Raw genomic sequence first — 26,942 nt, forward strand, 5'->3', positions numbered from 1 at the left:
TGCCGTTTGCTTTATTTTTCCTGCTATCTCAGCCTATTCTTCCACCATTACCTCTCCATAACAGGAAGAGGAGGAGGAACAGAAGGGGGATGAGGGGGATGAAGGACAAAGACCAGGGTCACTTGAAAGGTGTGATGTCTGAATGAATCCAGGTTTATTTTTCCGTTGTCTCCTCCGTGATTCCACTCTTTGCTCGTTTCTGCCCCCCTCCCTCCAGGGTCACAGCCGGTCCATGGACAAATGGACAGGCTGACGGAGTGACAGACAGGGATGAAGAGATGATGGACAGGTGGAGAGAGGGGCGAGCAAGGCAAAGGCGGCTGATGATTCAGAGACAGGAAGCAAATCCACTTCAGATGTAGCTACTGCTGTACCATCAGGATCTAAAAGGACGCAAGGAAGAAATAAAACATTAGCCCTCTATTTCACCAACCTCACACCTTCTTGACATCAAAATAGTTATGACACATGCTGATTCTGAATTCATTATTTTACACTTTCAGAGTTGACAGCAAAATAAAATCTTATTCCAGCTTTAACTCTTGGTGAAAAATGGAACTGTTCCATGAGCACCTTTACAAATAACACCAAAATAAACATAAGCAATATCTCTAAGCATAAGAACATTTGTACTGAGGGCAACTACTTTTGCATTTGTCAACCTTCTACTGCATTCTGCTACTTGAGCCACACTGAGCAGCCTCAAGGTGATTTTCTCTGTAGCGTCATTTCAATAACTGCAAAAACAAATGACTGAAGTTCCACACATGCCACAAGACGGGGTTAATGGTCTTTCAAAGGCTATTAGTGTTTGAAATTGTGGTGGTGGTCTCACTTTGTTGGCCGAACATCCTCTCTGTGTTTCATGTTTTTATTAACATTCCACTTGCAATCACTTGCAACAGAGGGCTGAGCAGGAGAGGAACCAAGGCCTTGCTGAGCAACAAGCTAGGAGGAAGGAGCGACAGCGGTAGCCTCAGCAGGCATCATAGCACACGTGCAACAACTGCAGCAGAGATGGCCACTCACGCATTGTACTGAGAAGTCATTTGCGCAGGTGCAGATAGAAACAAAAGACCAGGGGAGGTGATGGTCTAGTGGTTAAGACGCTGGTCTTGAGACCAGAAGATCCTCGGTTCAATCCCAGCCTGACTGGAAAATCACTAAGGGCCCTTAGGCAAAGTCTTTAATCCCCTATTACTCCTGGTGTGTCATGAGTGCCTTGTATGGTAGCACCCTGACATCTGGGTGAATCTGAGGCATTAGTGCATAAAGTGCTTGTCCATAAAGTGCTTGTGCATAAAATGCAGTCCATTTACCATTTGGCCCAAGCAGAGGGTCACACCTTTGAGTCTGGTCTGCTTGAGGTTTCTTCCTCAAATCATCAGAGGGAGTTTTTCCTTACCACTGTCGCCTGTGTGTTTGCTCTAGGGGTTGGTTGTCAGGGTTTGAGATTTAGTTTGTTTTATTTTATTTTGGTGTGTTTTGTTATTTTCTTTGATTCATTAGTTTTCTGTGTGTTTATTCTCTTGACGGGTTTTCCTACTTGGGTCTGTCTGTCTCTATCTCTCTTGTCTGTCCCTGGGTTCTTGGTGGTAGGCGCTTCTCTCTCTCTGGCCACATCCTCGTTCTGGTGCTTTCCACGCACACATCTTCCTAATTTGCAGCTCATCACCTAGGGTTATATAAGCTCACTGGATGCAGTAGTTCCTCGCCTGATTGATGCGCCTTGTGCCTTCTCTCCAGCTCTGTTCTTTGTGTTCTATAGTCCTGCCTGCCTCATTGTGTTTATGACCTCCTGCCTGTTTGAATGACCACACCTTAGCCTGATGTTTTTGTACTGCTATGGTGCCTTTTCCTGTACCGACCTCTGCTACCCACATCAGTAAAGCCTTTTATTAAGCAGAGCTGTTTGTTTGAGCCTTGCATTTGTGTCCAACCATTTTTGACCAACCTGACTGTCATCGATAGACCTTACTTGTGTGAAACACCTTGAGGCAGCTTTGTTGTGATTTGGCACTATATAAATGAAATTAACTGAAACTGAATTGGAAAAGTGTATTAAAAAACAAACAAACAAACAAAAGCAAAAAACAAAACTGGACACTACACTATCATCTCCCATAGACGGACGGATGCCAGGAGGCAGGAGGACGTTTTGCTCCTAGTGAACTGGTTTTGGTGTAATAGGAGACCGTAGTCTCGTTTGAACCCTCCATGATATCGCGGCATTTGACCACTTATGGGGACCTCCATTTAATATATACACAGCATAACTTCACATGGATAAATGGTGTACGGTTTTGTTTTTGGCTGCAATTACTGAAGCAGTCGTGAAAAGGATTATTTTTCAGTTCCCGGTGGAGAGGAAAAGGCGAGGAAGTGGGAGACGTCGTGTCGGTAAGTGTTAGCCTACACAGCTAACCAGAGTAGCTCAGTTCTCTCACCTGCAAAGCCGCTTCGACACATTTGTGCTCCAGATGAAAAACAAACCGCAACACATGTCCACTTTCCCACTGCATTGTCACTTTTTCTTTTTGTTTGTGTGTAATTTGCCCAAAAACCCATTGAAAATGCTGTGGTTTGTACCCCGGAAGTAGAGAAAGAAGTTTTTTTTGTTGTTGTTTTGTTTTTAAACTTAATTTGTTAAAAAAAAAAAAGCCATTTGCAAAGCCAAAAAGTTGATTTGACCACCATCTGATACAACCGGGTTAAAATAAATAGAACACTGCCATCTACTGGTGCCCAGACGCATAGTACTTGGGGTGAATACTGCCATGAACACTACTGGCCAGTAGATGGCAGTAGCGGCCTTGAAAACTTGCCAAACAAAATTCCAGATAATCCGTGTCTGCTACATTTAAGATGCGTGGAATTTAACAAACGCAAATACACTAACGTCTATAAACCCAGAGAATATATTCACGAGAGTTTTAGGCACTAGAGTTTAATGCTGTTATCCGTGGAGCCTGGACAGAGTGTCTGAAATGCATCTGTCCTGTCGTGAACGTCTGAGATTACCCTATGCTACCCATAATGCATTGCTGCCTGGCACACTGTGCTCACAAAACCTTAAAAATTAGCACATTACTTTAAAACAAAAACATATATCTGATATTTTCACTTTATAAACTTCAGACATGACAGTAATTTTAAATAACTTGTCCAAAATGAGTAGATTAAAATTTGAACCATAAGTTAAAAATGTATGCCTCTGAATGACTTGGTGATATTGCGATTATATCAGTATGGTGTTAAAGAAAATGATTTTTTTTTGTTTTGTTTTTGTCACCAGTTCTCCTTTGCTTACAGAGGATAGTGTGGTAGGAAACTTTTAACAGGTAGGTCTCAACTGCTTTAAAAATGTTTTTCACTGTTAAGCTTGGTTTACTACGTTATCGGTCTAAAAGTTATCGGACGGCAATTCATCGGAAGATAATTAGTCCGATGATGGCTTTTAAATTTATCTAAAAAGTTAATCCGATAATGAAAACATTATCTTCGATAGTTATCGGATTATCGGAAGTGTGCCCACCACTGTCATTAACTGACATTTCCTCACAATGTAAGTTATACTCTTCATCTGAATCTCTCCAACTAACCCTTCATCTGGCACAAAGTCATTCCAGCCGTGCCAACAGAATCCGCTGAGCAGACTTAGTACCAAAAACATCGAGACAGGAACTCATCCCATCTGCTTGTTAATCAGTGAAATCACCTCCTGAAGTTTGTGGCTGCAAAGAAAAGCTGCACCCTCTTGGCCCTTTCTGGAATACTTTGGACACCACTAATTTTATGCCATGTGTTATGTGTCGACGCGGGTTGAGGAGCGGACCTGCGTCAGACAGAACCCAGCGCTACAACTAACCAGAAAAGCGGTTCCAAAACAATATATTTATTTCACCCGCTGGTGCATAAAAAGTGTAAAAACAGAAATAGCGTCCTTCTGGTGGAGTGAAGGCTGGCACGCTCTCCAGCGCCCAAAAGGATCGAAGCCCGGCGCTCCTGGACCCACTACCACCGCCAAACACCCCCCAGGTGGACACGACAAACCGACTCTCTGCGAAGCATAGAAGAGGTGAGGTAAGTCAGCGGCTACAACCAATATCCTTCAAAAGACACACACTATCAGCAACACATTCAGGTCTGTATTTTTAACTTTATGCAAATGAGCAGCTTCTCACAACAGGCGGAGGACCACTCGTCCGCACGCCACAGCAGTGAGAAGCAAGCTGCACAACTCTCATCTCAAATTCAAATATACTGCGCAACAAAACACCAAGTCACTATCAACAATTAGTCAAACACTTAATCACCTTTGATGTGTGCTGACAGCATGTGTCCCTCACCCCTCCTTGCTCCACGGGCTCGATGTGTCAAACCCAGGCGCGGTCCTCAGCGTCTCACAAACGAACATCACAAGGTTGAGTTCCTGGCAGTTCTGCTTGAATCACACATGACTTAAATGCAGAACGCCATCCAATTATCTGCTTCAGCTGAAAGTCTTTAAGGTTACATGTGAGCACCAGTCACAGGTGCTGCACATGATGTTGATGAAGGTGAAGGAATGTTCAGCCAGCACCTTCTCCACAGACAAATCAGTTCTCATGCCACCTGGAGAGCAAAGAAAAGAAAAGAACACCAAAATATCCAGCCACACCCCCCAACACACAACACCATGGTTGCCTTAAAGAGAGTTGAACACCACACATGCATAAGTGTATGAAATAGTAACTCTTCATAAGTACAGAAGTTCAGATTTAAGTGAACAGAAATGTTGGAATTTATGATAATACTGATTATGTTTGTAAAATCTAACCTTTATTGTTGTACATACAAGTTTGACCCTGTGGGCGTCCTTAATTTATCCAAGTATTTGTCACTGCAGATGCTATTATCTCACTTCATGTTTATTATATTCTCATTTTAATAAGGTCTCAGATTAAGATGTGAACCGTACTGTCTCAACAGTCCTTCTGTCAGAATTGCATTTGCAGTCGAGCTGAAACAATTATTCAGCTGACTGAACATTAATCAAGATTAATATCACTTTTCCCGTCATTTCGTTCCTGACATCACCAAAGGTGTCCGATGACTCCGCCTAAACCTGGATATAGAAGACCACTTCAGACAGTCATTCCCAGGACAGCATGTCCACTTTGACACAGGACACATCCACATGTGATTAATTCTGCTTCGATGCGTTCAGGTTAAGCGAAAAGTTTGGAGTGGAAGTGGGTGGAGGGGATGAAGACTCCCCGACTTTAGATGCTCTTATCAAATCCATTGAAAAACAACTTCCTAATCGCTGATTTAATAGATGCACCTATGGATGAAAGTGTTTTAATTCAAACAGATCCAAAACTGTTCACTGGTGTCCAGTACAACAGCGCCAACACAGTCGAACTTCAACCACGGCAGAACTAAGCTGCTTCTTCCCATGTGAGCAATTAGTGCTCGCCCTGACAAAGTATTCCCGGCATCACACATGGCACGACACATTCCGATTTGCTGATGGGGGTATTTTACATAAGGACTAAAGCTCATGATTAATTCGGCTTCTCCTCTGTCCGCATCACTCTTCACGCTCCCTGTGCTTCTTGCAGCTTCTCCCTCTTTTTCGCTCTCTGCCTCGGCACACTTCTGTCCTGATTGAGAGTGTTACTTTATGACTGAGTCACCCCGCTCTGCCTCGGAAGCTTCCTCTCAATGTCCATCTTCACTTATTTGCCTCTGCCTTCCATTTATCTCTACCTGTCTGCTGTATGTCTCCATGTTTGATGGCCTCGTCCTTTGGTGCCTCTTTGTTTATTATTATTCATTTTTCTTTCTCTCCTGACTCTACCACTTTGTTGTTCGCCATGTCTGCTTCCTGCTACTGCAATCATTTATTTACTCAGCCAGTTGTGCATTTTCTTCCCAGATGGTCTCTTACTCAGTGATTCTATCAGATTTTATAATGCTCATGCAGAAAAAAACCTCCTCCTGTTGAGGCGCACGTCTTCCAGCTAACAGTGTCTTTATGTTGCATTCTTTGTCCCTGAGCTCTGGAACATGTTGCAACCAAAACACAGACTAAAATGTATTTGTAACTAGAAGAGCACTGTGAGAGTGCTCTAACAGGTAATCATTTGTTTGTTTATTTATTTGGATCCCCATTAGCATCTGCAGTATAACTGCATCAGCTACTCTTCCATTCTCTTGTGCAAGTTGAAAAAAAAATCAACTTCAAAATTTATCTTTCATTTATTAGTAATTGGAGCAGGCCGCGGCCTCAACTTTACCTAAATTCTGGGTCTTTTAGTGAAGTTTAGGGCTAGTGGCCGGTGATCACCTTAGTATTTCTCTGTTTTTCTTGTTGTTTAATGCTGGCAAATTATACTGTATTTTTTGCCTTTCTGATGCCTGATCCTGTTTTTTCTCTCTATTTAAGGTGCAGCTCCATCCAGAGATGGGAGTTGTATTTGTGTTGGCGATCCTCCTGTCCTGTGCGCCAATAGCATTTCTTGTATATTTGTCCGTGAACTGTTCTGTAATTTATGTTTGTAGCATGGCCCAAGCAGAGGGTCACCCCTTTGAGTCTGGTCTGCTTCAGGTTTCTTCCTTAGAGGGAGTTTTTCCTTACCACTGTTGCTCTGGGGGTTGGTAAGGTTAGACCTTACCTGTGTGAAGCACTTTGAGGCAACTGTGTTGTGATTTGGCACTATATAAATGAAAATAAATTGAAAAAAAAATTGAAAAAATTATCTTTATTACCTCTGCCAAGGAGTTCTTGCTTTGAAGTTTTTGTCCATTTGTTTGTTTATTTGTCTGTGAGCAAGACATCTCAAAAGATAATGAATGGAGTTCTATGGAATTTGGTAAACAGATAATGTTCCAGTAAATAACTGATTGAATTTTGGAGGTGATTCAAAATATACTGTGGAATTTAGATCCAGAAGAACATTTGGCACAGAGCAATATTTAGCTCAAAAGGTTGTGAGGGAATCTTGATGAAATTTGGTTAGCAGATGGATAATGTTCTACAACCCCAATTCCAATGAAGTTGGGACGTTGTGTAAAATGTAAATGAAAACAGAAAACAATGATTTGCAAATCCTCTTCAACCTATATTCAATTGAATACACCACAAAGACGATATTTAATGTTCAAACTGATAAACTTTATTGTTTTTGTGCAAATATTTTCTCATTTTGAAATGGATGCCTGCAACATGTTTCAAAAAAGCTGGGACAGTGGTATGTTTACCACTGTGTTACATCACCTTTCCTTCTAACAACACTCAATAAGCGTTTGGGAACTGGGGACATAATTGTTGAAGCTTTGTAGGTGGAATTCTTTCCCATTCTTGCTTGATGTACGGCTTCAGTTGTTCAACAGTCCGGGGTCTCCGTTGTCGTATTTTGCGCTTCATAATGTGCCACACATTTTCAATGGGTGACAGGACTGGACTACAGGCAGGCCAGTCTAGTACCCGCACTCCTTTACTACGAAGCCACACTGTTGTAACACATGCAGAATGTGGCTTGGCATTGTCTTGCTGAAATAAACAGGGACATCCCTGAAAAAGATGTTGCTTGGATGGCAGCATGTGTTGCTCCAAAACCTGGATGTACCTTTCAGCATTGATGGTGCCATCACACATGTGTAAGTTGCCCATACCACGGGCACTAACACACCCCCATACCATCACAGATGCTGGCTTTTGAACTTTGCGCTGGTAACAATCTGGGTGGTCTTTGCCTTCTTTTGTCTGGAGACACGACTTCCATGATTTCCAAAAACAATTTGAGATGTGGACTCATCAGACCACAGCACACTTTCCACTTTGCGTCTGTCCATTTCAAATGAGCTCGGGTCCAGAGAAGGTGACAGCATTTCTGGATGTTGATGTATGGCTTTCGCTTTGCATGGTAGAGTTTTAACTTGCACTTGTAGATGAAAATGACCTTGGGGTAATTTTTGATCCTACATTGTCCTTTGACCTCCACATTATAAATATTACGAGGACTGCTTTCTTCTACCTGTGAAATATAACGATGATTCGTCCCATCCTGTCTATGGCTGATGCTGAGACCCTGATTCATGCATTTGTTTCTTCTAGATTGGACTACTGCAATGTTCTATTTTCTGGTTTACCGCAGTCCAGCATTAGATGTCTCCAATTGGTTCAAAATGCTGCTGCCAAACTTTTGACAGGAAGCAGAAAGTTTGGCCACATTACACCCATTTTGATGTCTCTTCACTGGCTTCCTGTCCCTGTGTGATCACATTTTAAGGTTATGCTATTAACCTATAAAATTATTCCCAGACTGGCACCTCCCTACTTAGCTGTCCTACTTAAACCCTACGTACCGGCACAGGCTCTGCATTCTCAGGGTACAGGACTACTTTGTGGCAATTTCAATTTCAATTTGTTTTCATTTATATTGCACCAAATCACAACAGAGTTGCCTCAAGGCACTTCACACAAGTAAGGTCTAACCTTACTAACCCCAAGAGCAGCAGTGGTAAGGAAAACCTCCCTCTGAGGAAGAAACCTCAAGCAGACCAGACTCAAAAGGGTGACCCTCTGCTTGGGCCATGCTACAAATATAAATTACAGAACAAATTGTGTCCCTAGGGTGAATAAAAAGTCTGCGGGTCACAGAGCTTTCTCTTATCGTGCCCCTGTTCTGTGGAATGATCTCCCTGCATCAATAAAACAGATTCTGTAGAGACTTTCAAGTTCAGACTTAAGATGCACTTATTTTCTCTTTCATATGGCTAGCATACTGACATAGTATGTTACTATGCTTTCTACTCTTTTAAATTCATTTTATTAGTAAACGGAGCGGGCTGCGGCTTCAACTTAACCCAAATTCTGGGTCTTTCAGTGAAGCTTAGGGCTAGTGGCCGGCGATCACCTTAGTCTTTCTTCTGTTCTTGTTGCTTAATGCTGACAAATTATACTGTATTTATTGTCTTTCTGCCACCTCATTCTGTTTTTTCTTTCTGTTTGAGGTGTGGCTCCATCCAGAGCTGGGAGTGGGTGTCTTCTTCTGCAGGCCTCCTGTCCTGAGCACCAGCATGTACTCCCAAAATTTCCCCAAATTTCCTCTATATTCATATTTTCAACTGTGTTGGTAGCATAATCCAAGCAGAGGGTCACCCCTTTGAGTCTGGTCTGCTTGAGGTTTCTTCCTCAAATCAGAGGGAGTTTTTCCTTACCACTGCTCTAGGGGTTGGTAAGGTTAAACCTTACTTGTGTGAAGCACCTTGAGGTAACTTTGTTGTGATTTGGTGCTATATAAATGTAATAAATAAAAAAAATAATTAAATTAAAATTTTAACTTATTATGAATTTGATCCAGAATATATTTTAGACTCAGGATCCAGAAGACATTTGAAGCTTTGGTGGCGGTATGAGGTGATGGTCTAGTGGTTAAGTGTTGGGCTTGAGATCAGAGGGTCCTTGGTTCAAACCCCAGCCAGTCTGGAAAATCACTAAGGGCCCTTGAGAAAGATCATTAATCCCCCAGTTGCTACCAGTGTGCAGTTGAATACCTTGCATGGCAGCACCCTGACATTAGTGAATGTGATGCATCATTGTAAAGCGCTTTGAGCTTCTGATTCAAATGGAGAAGTGCTATATAAAGGCAGTCCATTTACCATTCTGTAAAAAAGGCATTTTTCCCACTTTTTCTTTAACATTGCCAAATGTGGCATTTGGCAGTGTGGTGGCCAAGTGGTTAGTGCACTTGTTTCCAGAGTGTCCAATTGAAAATCACTCCTGCCCATTGTAACTCCATGTAACATGGAGTTGGGTCAAGAAGGGCATACAATGTAAAATTTGTGCAAAATAAACATGCAAACATGCAAAATAAACGTGAAAAAGGGTGAAGCCAAAAGAACTGACTTTACTTTTTTGTGGGGGGAGGGGGTGGCACATTTAAAGTTCTAATGTCTAAGATCAGATGCATGTTCATGCACATCAATTCGGTACTTTCCAGCAATCCTGATGGAAAAACTGCACTGAAAACACGCAACAGTTATAAACTACTTAGGTTTTCATAGACAACATGCGACCTAAATAACTCCATTTGGGGTCTGTAATCTCATTTATGCTACAACCCCAATTCCAATGAAATTGGGACGTTGTGTAAAATGTAAATAAAAACAGACTACAATGATTTGCAAATCCTCTTCAACCTATGTTCAATTGAATACACCACAAAGGCAAGATATTTAATGTTCAAACTGATAAACTTTGTTGTTTTTCTGCAAATATTTGCTAATTTTGAAATGGATGCCTGCAACACATTTCAAAAAAGTTGGGACGGGGCAACAAAAGACTGGGAAAGTTGATGAATGCTCAAAGAACACCTAACTGGAAACAGGTGAGTGTCATGATTGGGTATAAAAGGCCCAAAAGGCTCAGCCGTTCACAAGCAAAAATGGGGCGAGGATCACCACTTTGTGAACAACTGCATGAAAAAATAGTCCAACAGTTTAAGAACAATGTTTCTCAACATTCAATTGCAAGGAATTTAGGGATTCCAGCATCCACAGTCCACAATATAATCAGAAGATTCAAAGAATCGGGAGAACTTTCTACACGTAAGCGGCAAGGCCGAAAACCAACACTGAATGTCTGTGACCTTCGATCCCTCAGGCAGCACTGCATTAAAAACCATCATTGTGTAAAGGATCTTACCGCGTGGGCTCGGGAACACTTCAGAAAACCACTGTCAGTTAACACAGTTCGTCACTACATCTACAAGTACAAGTTAAAACTCTACCTTGCAAAGTGAAAGCCATACATCAACAACATCCAGAAATACCGCTGCCTTCTCTGGGCCCAAGCTCATTTGAAATGGACAGACGGAAATTGGAAAAGTGTGCTGTGGTCTGATGAGTCCACATTTCAAATTGTTTTTGGAAATCATGGACGTCGTGTCCTCCGGACAAAAGAGGAAAAAGACCATCCAGATTGATACCAGCGCAAGGTTCAAAAGCCAGCATCTGTGATGGTATGGGAGTGTGTTAATGTCCATGGCATGGGCAACTTACACATTTGTGATGGCACCAACAATTCTGAAAGGTACATCCAGGTTTTAGAGCAACACATGCTGCCATCCAAGCAACGTCTTTTTCAGGGACGTCCCTGCTTATTTCAGCCAGACAATGCCAAGCCACATTCTGCACGTGTTACAACAGCATGGCTTCATAATAAAAGAGTGCGGGTACTAGACTGGCCTGCCTGCAGTCCAGACCTGTCGCCCATTGAAAATGTGTGGCGCATTATGAAGCGCAAAATACGACAACGGAGACCCCGGACTGTTGAACAACTGAAGTCGTACATCAAGCAAGAATGGGAAAGAATTCCACCTACAAAGCTTCAACAATTAGTGTCCTCAGTTCCCAAACACTTATTGAGTGTTGTTAGAAGGAAAGGTGATGTAACACAGTGGTAAACATACCACTGTCCCAGCTTTTTTGAAACTTTTATTTTGTTTGTTGTTTTACATTCGCTTTCATTGTGTGTAACAAGTGTGACGGAGGCCAGCAGGAGTCACTGTGCATATGGTAGTCAGTAAACCTGCTTCCCCAAAGCCCACGGGTTTTAGCTTCCTGGTCAGATGGTCTGCCTCCTATGCAGGAGATCATGCGTTTGCATCCCGAGGTGGCGTGGCGGAGTGGAAAACACATACACAACGAAGAGGTTAAACAAGCAGAGTGTACGCATGCCATGAACCTGCTTATGTAAGGAACTTCAGGATAAGGTGCCATTTAAATACCAGAAACACACTGTGTACCCTGTGTTGTGTTTGACACTCAAAACTCTAACGTGTGACCTCGGGTATAGGAGGTGGTCGCTCTCAAAAGGGAATTAAAACCCAAAGTCTGTTGCTGGAAAGTTTTTAGTTGTGGAGTGAGGTTTACTCACTGCACGGCACTGTCCTGCTGGCGTCTTTATAACTACTCAACTACTCAAGGCCAGTTCTTTGGTGGTCTGTATTCCACACAATACCGATGCACCAGCACTGCACCTGGAAAAACCTCATTTGCACAAAAACACACCCATAGGCACACAGATGAGTGTACTTCTACTCTGTATTTCGACAATATGGGCAATGGGAGTAAAAACCACGAACGCAACAGGGGGACTACTAATGACCTCTGCCAGGTAAGAAGGGTGGAAGTTTTGGGATTATATCCCTTTTGACTTTATGTACAATAACTTAAACACTAGATGGCGGATTCTGACAAATCTTGCAGTTCGAAGATCCTTCATCAGTACTGATGATATTATGAGACAGATTCAGATCTGATTTTCTTTAGACAAGTCAGGCAATGGACACATGAATTTCCAAGACACTGAACATGTCTTGGACTTCTTTTACATCAATAATCAAGAAATACAGAGTATATCACACACACACTCATCTTCAACTGCTTAGTCCAATTAAGGGTTGCGGGGTGCTGGAGCCAGTCTGTCACAGGGCCACAAACAGACAAACAAACACATTCACACCCACTCGCACACCTACAGACAATTTAAAGATTCCAATCCACCTAACCCATGTCTTTGGATGTGGGATGAAACTGGAGCACCCGGAGGAAACCCACGCAAATACGGGGAGAACATGCAAACTCCATACAGAAAGGCCACAGGTGGGGGGAATTGAACACATGACCTTCTCGCTGTGAGGCAACAGTGCTAACCACTAAGCCACCGTGCTGCCCAGAGTATATCACTGTATGGTAAATCTGTCTGGAGGGGCCAGTTCTCAAAAACTGAGTGACGGTCAGAGGAGGTGTCTCCAAGACCAAGACCAAAAGGTAAAGCAGTGCTGCACCAGTAACACCCCCCCCCCCCCCCCCCATCCTCAGATGTCTTCACTTCCACTTATCAACATTTAAAAGAAATTTTCTTAAGTTAATTTTTTTCCCAAAAAACACACTTTTCTGCAGTTAAATGTCTTTTAGTGGTACTGTAACATACATCCCTTTTTGCAAGGAACGACTCTGATCCACAACAGTATACTCTATTTTACATACTAATATTTATAACTGAAATTCTACTTAATTTGTGTGATTTTGTGCAGTTAAAGCTCAGCCATCTAATTACACCCCCCCACCCAAAAAAACAAACAAACAAAAAAAAAAAACAAAAAAAAAATCCTGGCTACATGCCTGAATGTGGCTGTTTTGTATTTGTGCACATGAGCCTACATTACGTAATATAAATTGCAAATCTACTTTTTGCTCAATTTGTCATGCTTTCTGAATTCTTCTTTCACACACAAACATTCAAAAAATAGTTCCCTTTCGCCACAGGAGCTTCTGTGATCGCTTTCATGACACACACAAATCTGTCACATGTCACAGTGCTTTGAAAAGGACAGAGTGAGGAGGGGGCGAATGTGTTTGAACGTGAGAAGAGTCAGACAAAAGGTCAACTGAAGCCTCAGCGGCCTGTTCATTTATTCTTAACGCTAACCCTTTTCCTTCACACGCCACCCCTCAGAGGGTTGGAGGTAATTTGATTTTTTTTTTTTTAAGCTAAAGTGGCCACTTTACTCCCCTGGGGTACTTTTCATTATGGGAGTAGGAAGGCTGGGAAAGATACAGAGTAATAACACACAGGAGAGAAGGTCCTCATGGGATTTGGTTTTAGGCCTGTGGGGCGAGTGTGCACCCGGTCTCCATGCAAACATTTCAGCACATGTGACTGAACAACTGTGTGTATCTGAGTGTGACAAAATGCAGTCATGCTGTATGTTCCTGTCCGCACATCACAGGTGATCCTCTGTGAGTGTGCACAAATCTGTGCACGTGTGTACCATTGCTCGCCCATATTTAGGCGTCCTGCCGAGGGGTGTATCCACAATAGTCTGAGAGGGGCCACAGCATTCAGCCAACTGAGCTTTACACATGCGCACGCATGCAAAAATAATGATTATTTAAGTGCATTGCTATTATATAATTCATCCATCGTCTTCTATTTCTCCTTGTGGCGGCAGCGACTGCAGCCGATCCCAGCACACACTGAGTGAGAGCTGTTGGACAGTCACCACTCCATTACAGGACCAACGATAATATACTGCTTTTTATTAGTAAAGTATGCTTGCGTTTTAGCTCACAGAGGACAACAGACATTATGTAAATACTCCGTTCTGTTGTTTTGCTTGTATACAACAACAAAAAAAAAGATGAATGGATTTTGACCAAATTTTGCAGAGGTGTTGGTTATTTTAGTGGTAATCCATCCAGCCTGCCTCAAAATTTTTATAATTATTTCAGTCTTTGATTTTTTTCAATATTAAAAGATATATTACCTCTATTAAAAGATATATTACCTCTTCTTGTCTCTTCTTTAATGTCTTTAATATTTTGCCTTATGACATCACAAAGATATGACTGCTGTACAAACACACTGGTATTCCAACTGCTCTACTGTTGCTTGAGAGTGTAGGTAAGCGCATTTAATGTTCCTACTGCTTTTAAAACAAAAAAAGCTAAATATTTCAAACTTATGAATAAAAACAAATAATTAAAATGTGAGACTGCATTTCACATTTAAAAATATTTATTTTTTTGGTGGTTTCCAGCATTCATTCATTCATTTTCTATACCCGCTTAAGGCACCTTTACATTCACACGCATTTAACCCCCGCAATGCCGCGCAATTCAAAGTGCCAATGTGACCTGCTGTGTTTCGCTGGACGCTGCATTATATAAAATAATTTTTTCGTAATGGATTAATCATTTGCTCTCAGAGTTTGGCTAATGAAACCACCCCTAATCACTTCCAGAATCACAGAGAAATTTTATACAGATGCCGCTGTTTTTTTCTCTCTCTCTCTCTCTCGTGTGCTTAATGACGTGCAGAAAGCATTTGGAATTGTCTAAAAGGTAATTATTTGTAATATTTATATTGTAATGGCTTGGTAAAACTGTTGCATTTTCATTCCTTTTTATGAGTATCTGTAAAATTATGTTTATTATAGATTTAACATCTCGTCATAATTGTTTAGATGAGCTGCACTGTGGTGCGCTGCGCTGACACAGTGACTCGCAGTGACACTCAAGTGTTTTTGAATTGTTTGTGCAATGTTCACGTGAAGTTCACAAAATTAATGCGTGTCAGATATTTTGAACATTTCAAAATTTTCTTTGCGCACTTGCATGCACCCACGCACAGTTTATAAGTTTACAGTGAGTTTACAACTTTACTCTCTGGCACGGCAGATTGCGTACAAATGAGCAGATCAAATCCTTGCATGTGTCAAGGTGCATTTACTTCAATTAAGGGTCACAGGGGGCTGGAGCCTATCCCAGCAGTCATAGGGTGTGGTGCAGGGTTAAACCCTGGACAGGACGCCAGTCTGTCACAGGGCCACACATACAGACAAACACATTCACACCTGCGGTCAATTTAATGTTTCCACTTCACCTATAGAGGAGCAGATACATGGATGAATTGTGACTTTGACAATAAAAGCATGATATTTGGCACAGTGTTCGAGCATACCCTAAAGATAATTTTTGGCTACAGGGGCATCACAGAGGCAGCCATTTTCCAAGATGGCCACCATGCATTGTTGTTTTATTAGCAGCTCAGGCTCTAGACCACCAATGGTCTTGATCCCGTTACCTAATCCTACATTTTTAAGGATGAGCAATTCAGTGGTATTATTTATATGAGTCAGGGAGGGATATTATGGTTTTTCATGGCCCGCCACTGTGTCCGCCACTGCAGAGTTTTCACATTAGCGTGTTAACTCCAAGAGCTTTCATCTGATTCTTTTCAAATTATCAAATTATCTGGAAACATTCATGGCCCCCTGACGATGAAGTATATTGGGTTTGGTGACCCTAGGACCTTCCCTCTAGCGCCACCATTAGGTTAAATGTTTGAATTAGGATTAGTGTATCTTTAAAAGCTTTCATCTAAATCAATGAAATCTAATGGGTTACAGTGAATGCTGAAATGCAACACTAACTCTGAAAACACAACTACAGTGGCATAGTGACAACAAAAAGGAAAGTTATAGTTAAATGCAATGTTAGTTCTGAAAACACAAGCCACCACAGTAGGAAAATGAAGTGCATTTAAGCTCTGCCTTGAAACATTTGCACTTTCCACTGCATCCCTTTTTTTGCATCCACAGCAGAGGAGTTCATGACAGACCCTGGTAGATTCTGTCCAGCTATGGTCTTGTATCCTTCCCCATCTCTGCCACGTGTTGAATTAGCTGGACATTTCAGTATATCATCTCTATCTTCCTGACACAGAACACATTAATCCAGTCTGTGGTCAGGCACTGTGAATCTGACATTCCTGGCTCAGTAGGGCATTGTCTCACAATTCACTGTGCTACTTAAAGAACAGTATGTACTAGCTCTAGCACCACCAATCCAGCATCAGCTGAAACCACCAGGAAGGTATGTCAGCTGCCAGCACAGTCACATGGAAGACTACAGTTAAGGCCCCCTGACACTTGCAGGACTTTGATCTGCCCACTTGCACGCACTCTGCCGTGCAGGAGAGTAAACACGTCTCAAACGCGTTGTAAACCATTGTAAACTGTGCTCGGCTTTGTGCAAGTGCACAATGAAAATTTTCAAATGGTCAAAATCTCCATCACGCATTAATAACGTGAACTTCACATGAACATTGTGCAAACAATTAAAAAAACTCTGCGTGAGTGCGAATGATTGCATCAATGCACAAAGCGCAGCTCATCTGAACGATTACAACGAGATGTTAAATCTATCATAAACATAATTTTACAGCTACTCATAAGAAGGAAAGAACATGCAACTGTTTCACCAAGCCAAAAATAATATATATTACAAATACCTTTTAGATGGTTCCAATACATTTTCCACCACATGGAGCAGACGAGAGTGAGACAGAAAAAAGGTCCAGCGACAACAGTCCTCTGTGATTCCGGAAGCAATTAAGAGGTGTTTTCAACAGTCAACTCTGACAGAAAATGATTAATCCGCCAAGAAATAATTATTTTATGTAAGTAGCGTCCAGCGTACTAAAGGGCGGCATCCAGCGGAACAAAGCGCGGCGTCCAGCTGGGAACACAGCAGGTGGGATTGTCACGACGAAGTGCATGCAAGTGCGTGGATCAAAGTCGTCCAAGTGTCAGGGCACCTTTAGCTGCATCAGGCCAGTCAAGGTCAGCTGAAATCATACAAATGTACATACAGATTACAAAAATTGAGATCGGCATCGGACCCAAACCAACTAAATACCAATGTTTTGACCATTTGAAATATGGTGCATATGTACTCACAGCCCCTTCATAAACGTTTGCTACTCAGCCAAATATGTTAGCAAGCTAGCTTGCTTAATAATGCGGATTAACAAACATAGTGCTCGTATAAATGCATTTAATTAAAAACTTTCACATGTTCATAGTTGAGTATTGAGAAAAACTGCTCATACAGAAAGGTGGAAAGCGATCCCACAACTTTCTTGCTGTGAGACAACCGTGCTAACCACGAGCCACAGCGCTGCCCTGAAAGGAATGTTGATTATTTTATTTTCCACCAGCAGCCAAAGTATTCTTTTTTTTTTGTCAGTATTAGCTAGCTGGTTTACATATTCTGACATTCACCACTCATTGACAAACAAAAAAACAACGAAAAAACACAATCCGCCCTTTTCAGGTTTCAAATCCATCGCAAAACATTGGAGAGGTCGTCGCGCTGCGAGATCTCAGTAACATTGAGAACTGCATTGAGATGCTCTGATCACGCTGCACTTTAACCGCTGCACATGGACAACAGCATTAACATCGCAACATAAAACTATTTTTATATTGTGCCTAAAACTCTCGTGAATATATTCTCTGGGTTTTTAGACATTATTGTGTTTGTTTTATGTAAACATGCGAGAATCACAGGCTGTCTCTCCGTTATTTTCAATGGGAGCTGCTGTGAGCTACACTCGCTGTTCATGTCGTTCTGGGAGAAAGTGAAGTTTGCTCTTTAACGTCTTGATTATTGTTCTTTACAACACTGTTTGTCCTCTTTGTTCCAGACTAATATAAATAATATGTTTGAAATTCGGTTTGCGTTCATTAAATTCCACGCAGATTAAACGTAGCAGACACGGATTATTTGTTATAACTGTTTTAGCAAGTTTTCAGTGTATCACGCATGCAGTCTCTTATTAACATGATGAAAAGCATAAAAAAAATACATTTGTGTAGTATAATATTCATTTACAATTGTCATCATGTGGATTCTCTATGGTGTTTTGACTGCAGCGACTCTCTGGCACACAAGGGATTATGGGATACATGAAAACCCTGGATATTTGGTCTACTTAAATAATAGTCCTTCAGCTATATTGTAACAAAATTAGTTTTTAACTAACTTTTTTTAATCAGGTTTGTAAAATCATTTTATTACTGAGGGATCATCTGAAATTCACTCATTCACTTGCTAACAAAATCATGTTACTGTTTTTTTTCTGAAAGTGAACTTTTCAGAATGAACTGCAACTTGGTAACTCTTTTTAAATTTAATTGAAAATCATCTCACACTGGATTTTTATTGAAACAGGAATGTTTGAACATTTACAATTACATATGTTCCCATGCTGATGAAGAAACAACATATTACAAAATTTTAATTTTATTTCTTTAGAATTTTATTATATATTGGTATTGGGTTGAAGGGGTCAATGTGCTCTCGTGTATTGAGCAACAGCAATGATCATATTTAGGGTTGCAGCCTGTTGTGCAGATGCATTAGTGTGGAGGTACTGGAATGAGTACTGGGATCAAACCCATCAACAGCTGCTCTATCGCCTGTTGTCACCCGTTAGCTAACTCTCAAACTAGCATTTTTAGATTTATTTCAAATCTGATCTACATGTTAATAACCATCAGGAACCAACCAACATAAACAACTAAGGAAGACAGTGGAGGAAGGTGTTTTTAGAGAAAAACTACAATGGAAACCTTTGGAGACTACAACCATGACTTTCATGCCAGCAGCACATGAGTACAAGTAGTAAGAAGCTTGAATCTCAGTAAATGATACGATGCATCCAGAAAGTATTCACAATGCTTCATTTATCATTTTTCCGCATTTTGTTATGTTACAGCCTTATTCCAAAATGGAGTAAATTCCTTCTTTCCCCTCAAAATTCTACTCACAACACCCCATAATGACAACAAGAAGTTTTTTTTTAATTTTGCAAATTTATTAAAAATAAAAATCTAAGAAATCACATGTACATAAATATTCACACCCTTTGCTCAATACTTTGTTGATGCTCCTTTGGCAGCAATTACAGCCTCAAGTGTTCTTGAATATGATGCCACAAGCTTGGTGCACCTACATTTGGGCAGTTTGTCCATTCTTCTTTGCAGCACCTCTCAAGCTCCATCAGGATGGATGGGGAGCGTCTATGCACAGCCATTTTCAGATCTCTCCAGAGATGTTCAGATTCAGGTCTGGGCTCTGGCTGGGCCACTCAAGGACATTCACAGAGTTGTTCTGAAGCTACTGCTTTGATATTTTGGCTGTATGTTTAGGGTCATTGTCCTGCTGAAAGATGAACCGTTGCCCCAGTCTGAGATCAAGAGCGCTCTGGAGCAGGTTTTCATCCAGGATGTCTCTGTATGTTGCTGCATTCATCTTTCCCTCAATAAATTTGCAAAAAAAAAAAAAAATTTTTCACATTGTTATTATGGGGCACTGTGTGCAGATGTTTGAGAAAAAAATTAATTTCATCAATTTTGGAATAAGGCTGTAACATAACAAAATGTGGTGCTATGAATACTTTCCGGATGCACGTTATACAGAACACAACAGCAAGTCAGTGTTTATGATGCCAGTTTGCTGTGGGATAGGTGAGTGGGGGGGGGGTTAGGCACCCATCAGCACAATGCTGCCTACACCCCTGCAAGCTACATCAGTTTGCCGGGATTCCACCTGCACACCTGCTGCTGCAGTCCTACTTTCCAAAAACCTGCTGGGTCACTTCTGGTGGGCCGCGTATCTGGGCTGCTGCCTGTTGAGGCTGGCTTGGCGCCAGTCACACACTTCTGTGGAGCCCAGCGGGAATAGCACACTTAGGATTCGGCACAAGTCAGAGTGGCAGGAGCCATAAAAGGTGGGCTGCCAAAAGACATCTGCATTAGTGTGGAGGAGGAGGATGATGATGGGGCAGGGGGGGTAATAGTTTGACAGAAGGAGGGGTAATGCCTTTTTTGGAAGATTCTGATTTAATAAAATCATCCCAGCTTTCCCACTACGCAGACAGAGTCCAACATCAGCCCCCCCCCCCCCCCCCCACACACACACACACACCAAAAAAAGAAAAGAAAATGAAACCAGCGCACAGCGAGCACTTCTTCATGCAACAGTGCAGTTTCCCAAACGACCTCTGCTGGTCACCTTCAGACCTTCATCACTCCCCCCCCCGTCATCCTCATCCTCAGAGGCTGTCCGGTAACACAGGAGGTCCTGATCCGAGCGGAGAGTGTTGGGGCCTGCCGAAGGGGGAGACAGGGTGCGCTGCGTCCCTCCGCAAGGTTGCCGCGCTGCAGGTGCAGAGCTCGAGTCCCGGTACCCGGAAAACCAAGAGGCAAAGTGGTGCCGGAACCGCAGCCCGCCATCAACTGACACACGCGCAGCTACGGACACGGATCATTAGCTCGGCACGCGCGCGCAGAAGCGTCCACACGCAGCGCCGCGTTGTAGCGTGCACTGGAGTGTGGAGGCTTTCCATCCACAGCTGTATGAGGCCCGGGACAGCAAATATGTCACGTTCTGCAGGCCGCGGCACCTTCAAACAAACAGGCGAGCGGCGAGTCCTCCCCCAATCACAGCGGCGCGCGGGGGGTAAATAACAGTCATGCACGCGGCCACGCACGCACTCACCCACCGACTCACCGTGCAGGCCGAGCTCAAGGACATCAGCATCAGCGCGCAGAATCCACGCATAATCTGCGCGAGCGCGGAGCGGACAGCGTCCCAAGGCAGAGCAGCGCGTGCGGTGGGGGAGGGCGGAGGAGGAGGAGCGCGGCTGCGGCAGCTCCGGGTACCAGGAGTCCGAAGGAAGGACCGAGTGGAGACTGAAGGGATGAAAGACGACGACGGCGCTGATGGATATTCCACTCCGCGCGCGCGCGCGCTGTCACCTAACGCGTTCTGCGGCGGAGAGGAGAGGGGATAGAGAAGGAGGAAGGAAGGAGAGAGAGAGGAGGAGAAGAGAGGAGGGAAGAAGGAGAAAAGAGAGAGGGAGAGGAGAGAGTAGAGAGGGAAAGGAGAAGAGAGAGGCGAGGAGAGAGAGAGAGGAGAGGGAGAGGTGGAGAGAGAGAGGGGAGGATGGGGAGGGAGGGAGAGAGAGAGAGGGGGAGGGGAGAGAGGAGAGAGAGAGGGGGAGGAGGAGAGGAGAGAGAGAGAGAGAGAGTGGAGGAGAGAGAGAGAGAGAGAGGAGGGGGAGAGAGAGGGAGAGGAGGGAGGAGGGGAGAGGGAGGGAGAGAGAGAGGAGGAGAGACGAGGAGGGTGAGAGGAGGAGAGAGGAGGAGAGAGAGAGAGGAGGAGGTGAGGAGAGAGAGGGAGGGAGAGAGAGATAGGGAGAGAGCGAGAGGAGGAGGCTGGGGGGAGGGGGAGGGAGAGGAGAGAGAGGGGAGAGAGAGGAGAGGAGGGGGGAGAGAGCGAGAGGGGAGGGAGAGAGAGAGAGTGGGGGGCGAGAGAGAGGGAGGAGGGAGGAGAAGAAAACAGAGGAGAGGGGGAGGGAGAGATAGAGGGGGGAGAGGGGAGAGGGAGGGGAGGGGAGGGGAGGAGGAGAGGAGAGAGAGGAGGAGGGAGAGAGAGGAGGGGGGAGGGAGAGAGAGAGGGAGAGGGGGAGAGAGAGGGGAGGGCAGAGACAGAGAGAGGGAGAGAGGGGAGGGAGAGGAGAGTAGGGGAGAGAGGGGGGAGGGAGAGAGAGAGGGGGAGGGGGGAGGAGGGAAAGAGAGAGGGAGAGAGGGGGGGAGGAGGGGAGAGAGAGAGAGAGGGGAGGGGAGGAGAGAGAGAGGGGAGGGAGGGGAGAAGAGGGGGAGGGGGGGGAGGGAGAGAGAGAGGGGAGGAGGGGAGAGGGAGAGAGGGAGGGGGGAGAGAGCAGGAGGGGGGAGAGAGAGAGAGAGGGAGGGAGAGGGGGGAGGGGGGGAGGGAGAGAGGGGAGAGAGAGAAGAGAGAGGAGGGAGGAGAGATGAGAGGGAGGGGAGGGAGAGGGAGAGAGAGAAACGAGGGGGAGAGAGGAGGAGGAGGGGGAGAGGAGGGAGGAGGGAGGAGAGGAGAAAGAGAGAAGAGGGGAGAAGAGAGGGGGGGGGAGGGAGAGAGAGAGAGAGAGAGAGGGGAGGAGGGGGGAGAGAGAGAGAGAGAGGGGCAGGGGGGGAGAGAGAGAGAGAGAGGAGGGGCAGGAGAGAGAGAGGAGAGAGAGGAGGGGGGGGAGAGAGAGAGAGAGAGAGGGGGGAGGGAGAGGAGAGAGGAGGGAGAGAGAAGAGAGGGGGGGGGGGGAGGAGAGAGAGAGAGAGGGGGAGACAGGGGGAGAGAGACGGAGGGAGGAAGAGTGGAGGAGAGACAGGATGGGTTTAAACGCCTCCGTTATGAGGAGTGGGGGAGGAGGTGTGTGTGTGTGTGGGGGGGGGTTACTACATATGCTCAGACGCTCGTGGCGGCAAGAGCCGCTAGTTTGACCGGATTAGTTAACTGTTAGACACACGAGGGAAACACAACAGAGAGAGAAACATCCACTGCGGTGAGTGGAGAAGCTCATGCGACATCTCTGTAGGAGGAACAGTGAACTACTGCTGCTGCTGCGAGACCTCGCGCGCACAGGAGCTTCGGTCGCAGCATCCGCGTGAGGACCCGAGTGGTGGTGGTTGGGGGGGGCTGATTGAGTTATGTTATAGAAAGGCTAGAGGGCGCACTCACTCTCTGCTCCATACACACCCGCCCGGAAACCCCGTCCGCCATTTTGAAAGTGGTCAAAACACACATTTGTAACTCTGTGACGAAACATCAGAAAAATGCACGGTTTTACAAAGTTAACATACACACTTCAAAACGTAACATAAAAATCCCCCACATACTCAGACAACTCCAGACAGACCGAGGACCTTTCAATAAAATACTGGTATTTACAACAGCATGTTCTTTACTGTTGAGGATGAAAAGACATCATTATCCTTCCTGTTCTGTTATTTATTAAAGGCATGTAAAGACATTTACACAAGGGACATCTTTCCTACTAAATTATTTTTAAAATTACTAAGAAACAGGGTATCCTCCCTCCTGTAGAGATATTTAAAACCTTGCTCAGTTATTAATGAAAAGCGCATTTTCCAATAGGTATTTGTACAAGTGGTAGAGAAGCTTGAATCTTTGACTGGACTGGGTTGCTTGACAAGAGGACGTTTCACTTTGTTCGCTTTGTTTTCGCTTCAAGCGAAAGATTCAACCTTCTCTACTATGGAAACCACCTGGACAACTGAGAGCCTTCACAGAAGTATTTGTACAAGGTACACCTTTGATGTCAGGGTTTTACAACGCACACTCTTTCTTTCACATCTGTGATAAATGTTTGGTTTTCCCTGTTATTTACACTTGCATTCTGAAAAAAATCATTTTACATTTTACAGCATTTGGGCAGCACGGTGGCTTCGTGCTTGTCTCACAGAAAGAAAGTCATGGGATCAATTCCCACCTATGGTCTTTCTGTGTGGAGTTTGCATGTTCTCCCCGTGTTTGTGTGGGTTTCCTTCAGGTGCTCCGGTTTCCTCCTACATTTAAAGACATGCTGGTTAGGTGAATTGGAAACATTATAATTTGCCCAGGTCTTCCTTGCAAAAGAGATAATGAGCTCAATGGGAGTAACCTGCTTAAATTAAAAAATAAAAAATTACAGGAATTAGAGCAGTAAGCTTTATTGCAGCCAGTGCTGCCAACGGACAAGTGATGGAATTCTTTTATTGTCAGAAAAGTGAAGAGGACAGGAAAAAAGCCACCAAAATCCACTGGATAAATGCAGCAGGTCAATGGCTCAGCAAATCTTAATTTTCATACTTTTGATTCCATTGTTAATTGTTTGCTGGTCATGATACGCATGTGGTCAGAAATACGAACAGCAGCACATTGGGAGGGGGGGTCAGCATGCCCCAGACCCCCTGTTGACAAAGGTCCCAAACCCAAGGGTCCCACGGGTTTTTTGATGACTATTTTCTCACCCCAATCACTCTCAATTTAGTTGTACTGTTTTATGTGTGTTGTATTTGTATTTTCTTTAGCACATTTTCAACTTTTCTTTGCCTTTAACCAGAAGGAAGTTACTTGTTAATTGTTTTTTTTAAGTGTTTTTTAAGAGTTTTTAAAGAAGCCCCTCAGTGTCTCTCTGCTCTGAGTGAGTTTCTCAGACTGAGCTCAGCACTTTGTCCCACCACCAACAGAAGAAAAGAATAATATACTAAATTAGACTGTTAAGTTACACTGTTAATGAGATGTTATAGAGGCAGGGCGATGACATCATCCTTTCAGTTTTCCACAGTAAGATACTTGTGGTGTTTTTAATGTCCAAATTTCACATTCACTGTTGCAAATTCTCAGGGGAAAAAATATGCTTCACTGGTTTTTACAATGGTTTTAAACAGTGCATTATTTCATTTGAAATGTCTGAAAATAAGAAGGCTCTGAAAATTATAGCAGTCTGTAATGCTTTGAATGTATTCAGATGAGCTGTATGTCAAATGTGTATGACCCACTGTGTACGAGGTCTATTAGAAAAGTATCCGACCTTATTATTTTTTTCAAAAACCATATGGATTTGAATCACGTGTGATTGCGTCAGCCAAGCTTGAACCTTTGTGCGCATGCGTGAGTTTTTTCACGCCTGTCGGTTGCGTCATTCGCCTGTGAGCAGGCTTTGAGTGAGGAGTGGTCCACCCCTCTCGTCATTTTTTTCATTGTTTGGAATGGCTCAGAGACTGCCGCTTTGCTTGATCAAAATTTTTTCAGAAACTGTGAGGGACATCAAAGTGGACACCATTCGAGAAATTCAGATGGTTTTTGGTGAAAATTTTATGGCCTTCAAAGAGATTACGGAGTGTTACTGTCGCTTTAAGGATGGCCCAGAGCGACTGGTGGTGCGCCGCGCTCCGAAGCCGCCATTGACAGGCTGTGCGTCCATTTCATTTCTAAACAGATGGCTGTATGGATCCGTGACCATCATGTGCAATTTCTCTGGTTATCACAAGAGCTGGACATCAACCATTTTCTGGCAGATTTCACTTTAACAAGAGATTTTGTCATGGAAAGCCGAGCGGAGGCTTTGCGCGTCACGATGGATTCGCTACTGGAACGAGACAAAACCACCTCCGTTTTGGTCTCACAGGACGGCTTTGAGATGGCGTTCAGACAGCTGTCGGTGGTTTTTCCATCGAGTGATTATCCGAGAAATTGTGGATGTGCCTGGACATGCCAGAACATGTCCTGTGAGGCTTCATCACGGCGTTGCTTTGCGCCAAGCGGCACCGCCGCGTCGCGCGGAATTCCTCCGCACATCTGTCTCAATGTGCAGAAAAAGTGCTGATGTCCATGTCTTTTCACAATTCCTGTGCTAGCCAGATGACATCCCGGATAAAACACAGCATCCAGTTTGGAAATGAACGGCACATTCCACTGTTACAGGAGTTTTTGTCATGGAAAGAGGAGCAGAGGCTTCGCGCGTTACGCAACCGACAAGCGTGAAAAAACTCACGCATGCGCACGAAGGTTCAAGCTTGGCTGACGCAATCACGTCATTCAAATCCATATGGTTTTTGAAAAAATAATAAGGTCGGATACTTTTCTAATAGACCTCGCATATTCCAATGTTGAATGAGCTGTATAACGCCTAGCAAGATGGCAGCATATCCTTTCCTTCCTATCCTGTCCTCTTTCCTTTTTCCTACTTTACTTTACTTTACTACTTTACTTTGCACTGAATTGTTTGACACTGTAATACTGCCATTTCTAATAAAAACTTTTTAAAAAAGATACTTGTGGCATTTTCAGATTTATGTGATTAGATAAATATTCCACTCATAAAAGAAAATAAACATTCAACAACAGAACTGATTGTTTTACACAAATGACTAACATTACGTAACGTTCAATGACATCATGTTTAACAATTTCATGATAATCATAATAAATTTCATTTATAATGCGCCTTTCATTAATAAAAATCTCAAAGTGCTACAGGAAAAAATATAAAATAACCAAGGATAAAGAGGGGAATAAAAACAGAAAATCTTAAAAAAAAAAAAAAAAAGTTGTTTAGACCTGTGAGAGGCCTGTCTAAACAGGTATGTCTTGAGTATTTTTTTTAAAAGCTTCCACAGTTTGTGGAGCCCTCAGATGGTCAGGGAGGGAGTTCCAGGGGCAGCCGAACAGATGGCCCTGCCTCCCATGGTGTGAAGCTTGGTGCGAGGGAGACAGAGAAGATTAGTGTTGTATGAATGGAAGGAACGAGAAGGTGTGTGGGGAGTGAGGAGGTCTTTGAGGTGAGCGGGGGACATTGCCATGGATGCATTGGTGGGTGATGAAAGCAAGCTTAAAATGGATTCTGTAGGTGATGGGGAGCCAGTAAAGGTTATGGAGTATAGGTGTAATGTGTTCCTGTTTACATACTCTCATCAGAATTCTAGCTGAACTGTTTTGAATGTATTGGAGCCTTTGAAGGTTTTTTCCACAGATCCAAAAGAGCAGGGAGTTACAGTAGACAAGCCTAGAGGAGAGAAAGGCATGGATGAGTTTTTCCAGCATCAATGATGACATCATACTATAGTGAGTGTAGTTTCAAGTTGTTGAAATGGTTCAATTTTTGCTGCCCAAATATCCATGAGTGGAACTGGAAAGAAGTGAAGTCTGTGTTGCCTAAAGAACTACCCGAG

The 26,942-nt window shown here is 43.5% G+C and overlaps 1 long non-coding RNA gene across 1 annotated transcript; it reads right to left on the bottom strand.

Annotated features, from left to right (window-relative positions):
* Positions 1-24: 24 nt before the first annotated feature.
* On the bottom strand, positions 25-21,215 carry LOC117512102. Its single transcript, XR_004561208.1, has 2 exons — positions 20,920-21,215; positions 25-383 (listed from the first exon to the last, which is right to left on the bottom strand). It is a non-coding gene; the product is annotated as an uncharacterized LOC117512102 (long non-coding RNA).
* Between the last annotated feature and the right edge of the window lie 5,727 nt (positions 21,216-26,942).

This window comes from Thalassophryne amazonica, chromosome 6 (genome assembly GCF_902500255.1).
Source record: "Thalassophryne amazonica chromosome 6, fThaAma1.1, whole genome shotgun sequence".
Classification (NCBI taxonomy): domain Eukaryota; kingdom Metazoa; phylum Chordata; class Actinopteri; order Batrachoidiformes; family Batrachoididae; genus Thalassophryne; species Thalassophryne amazonica.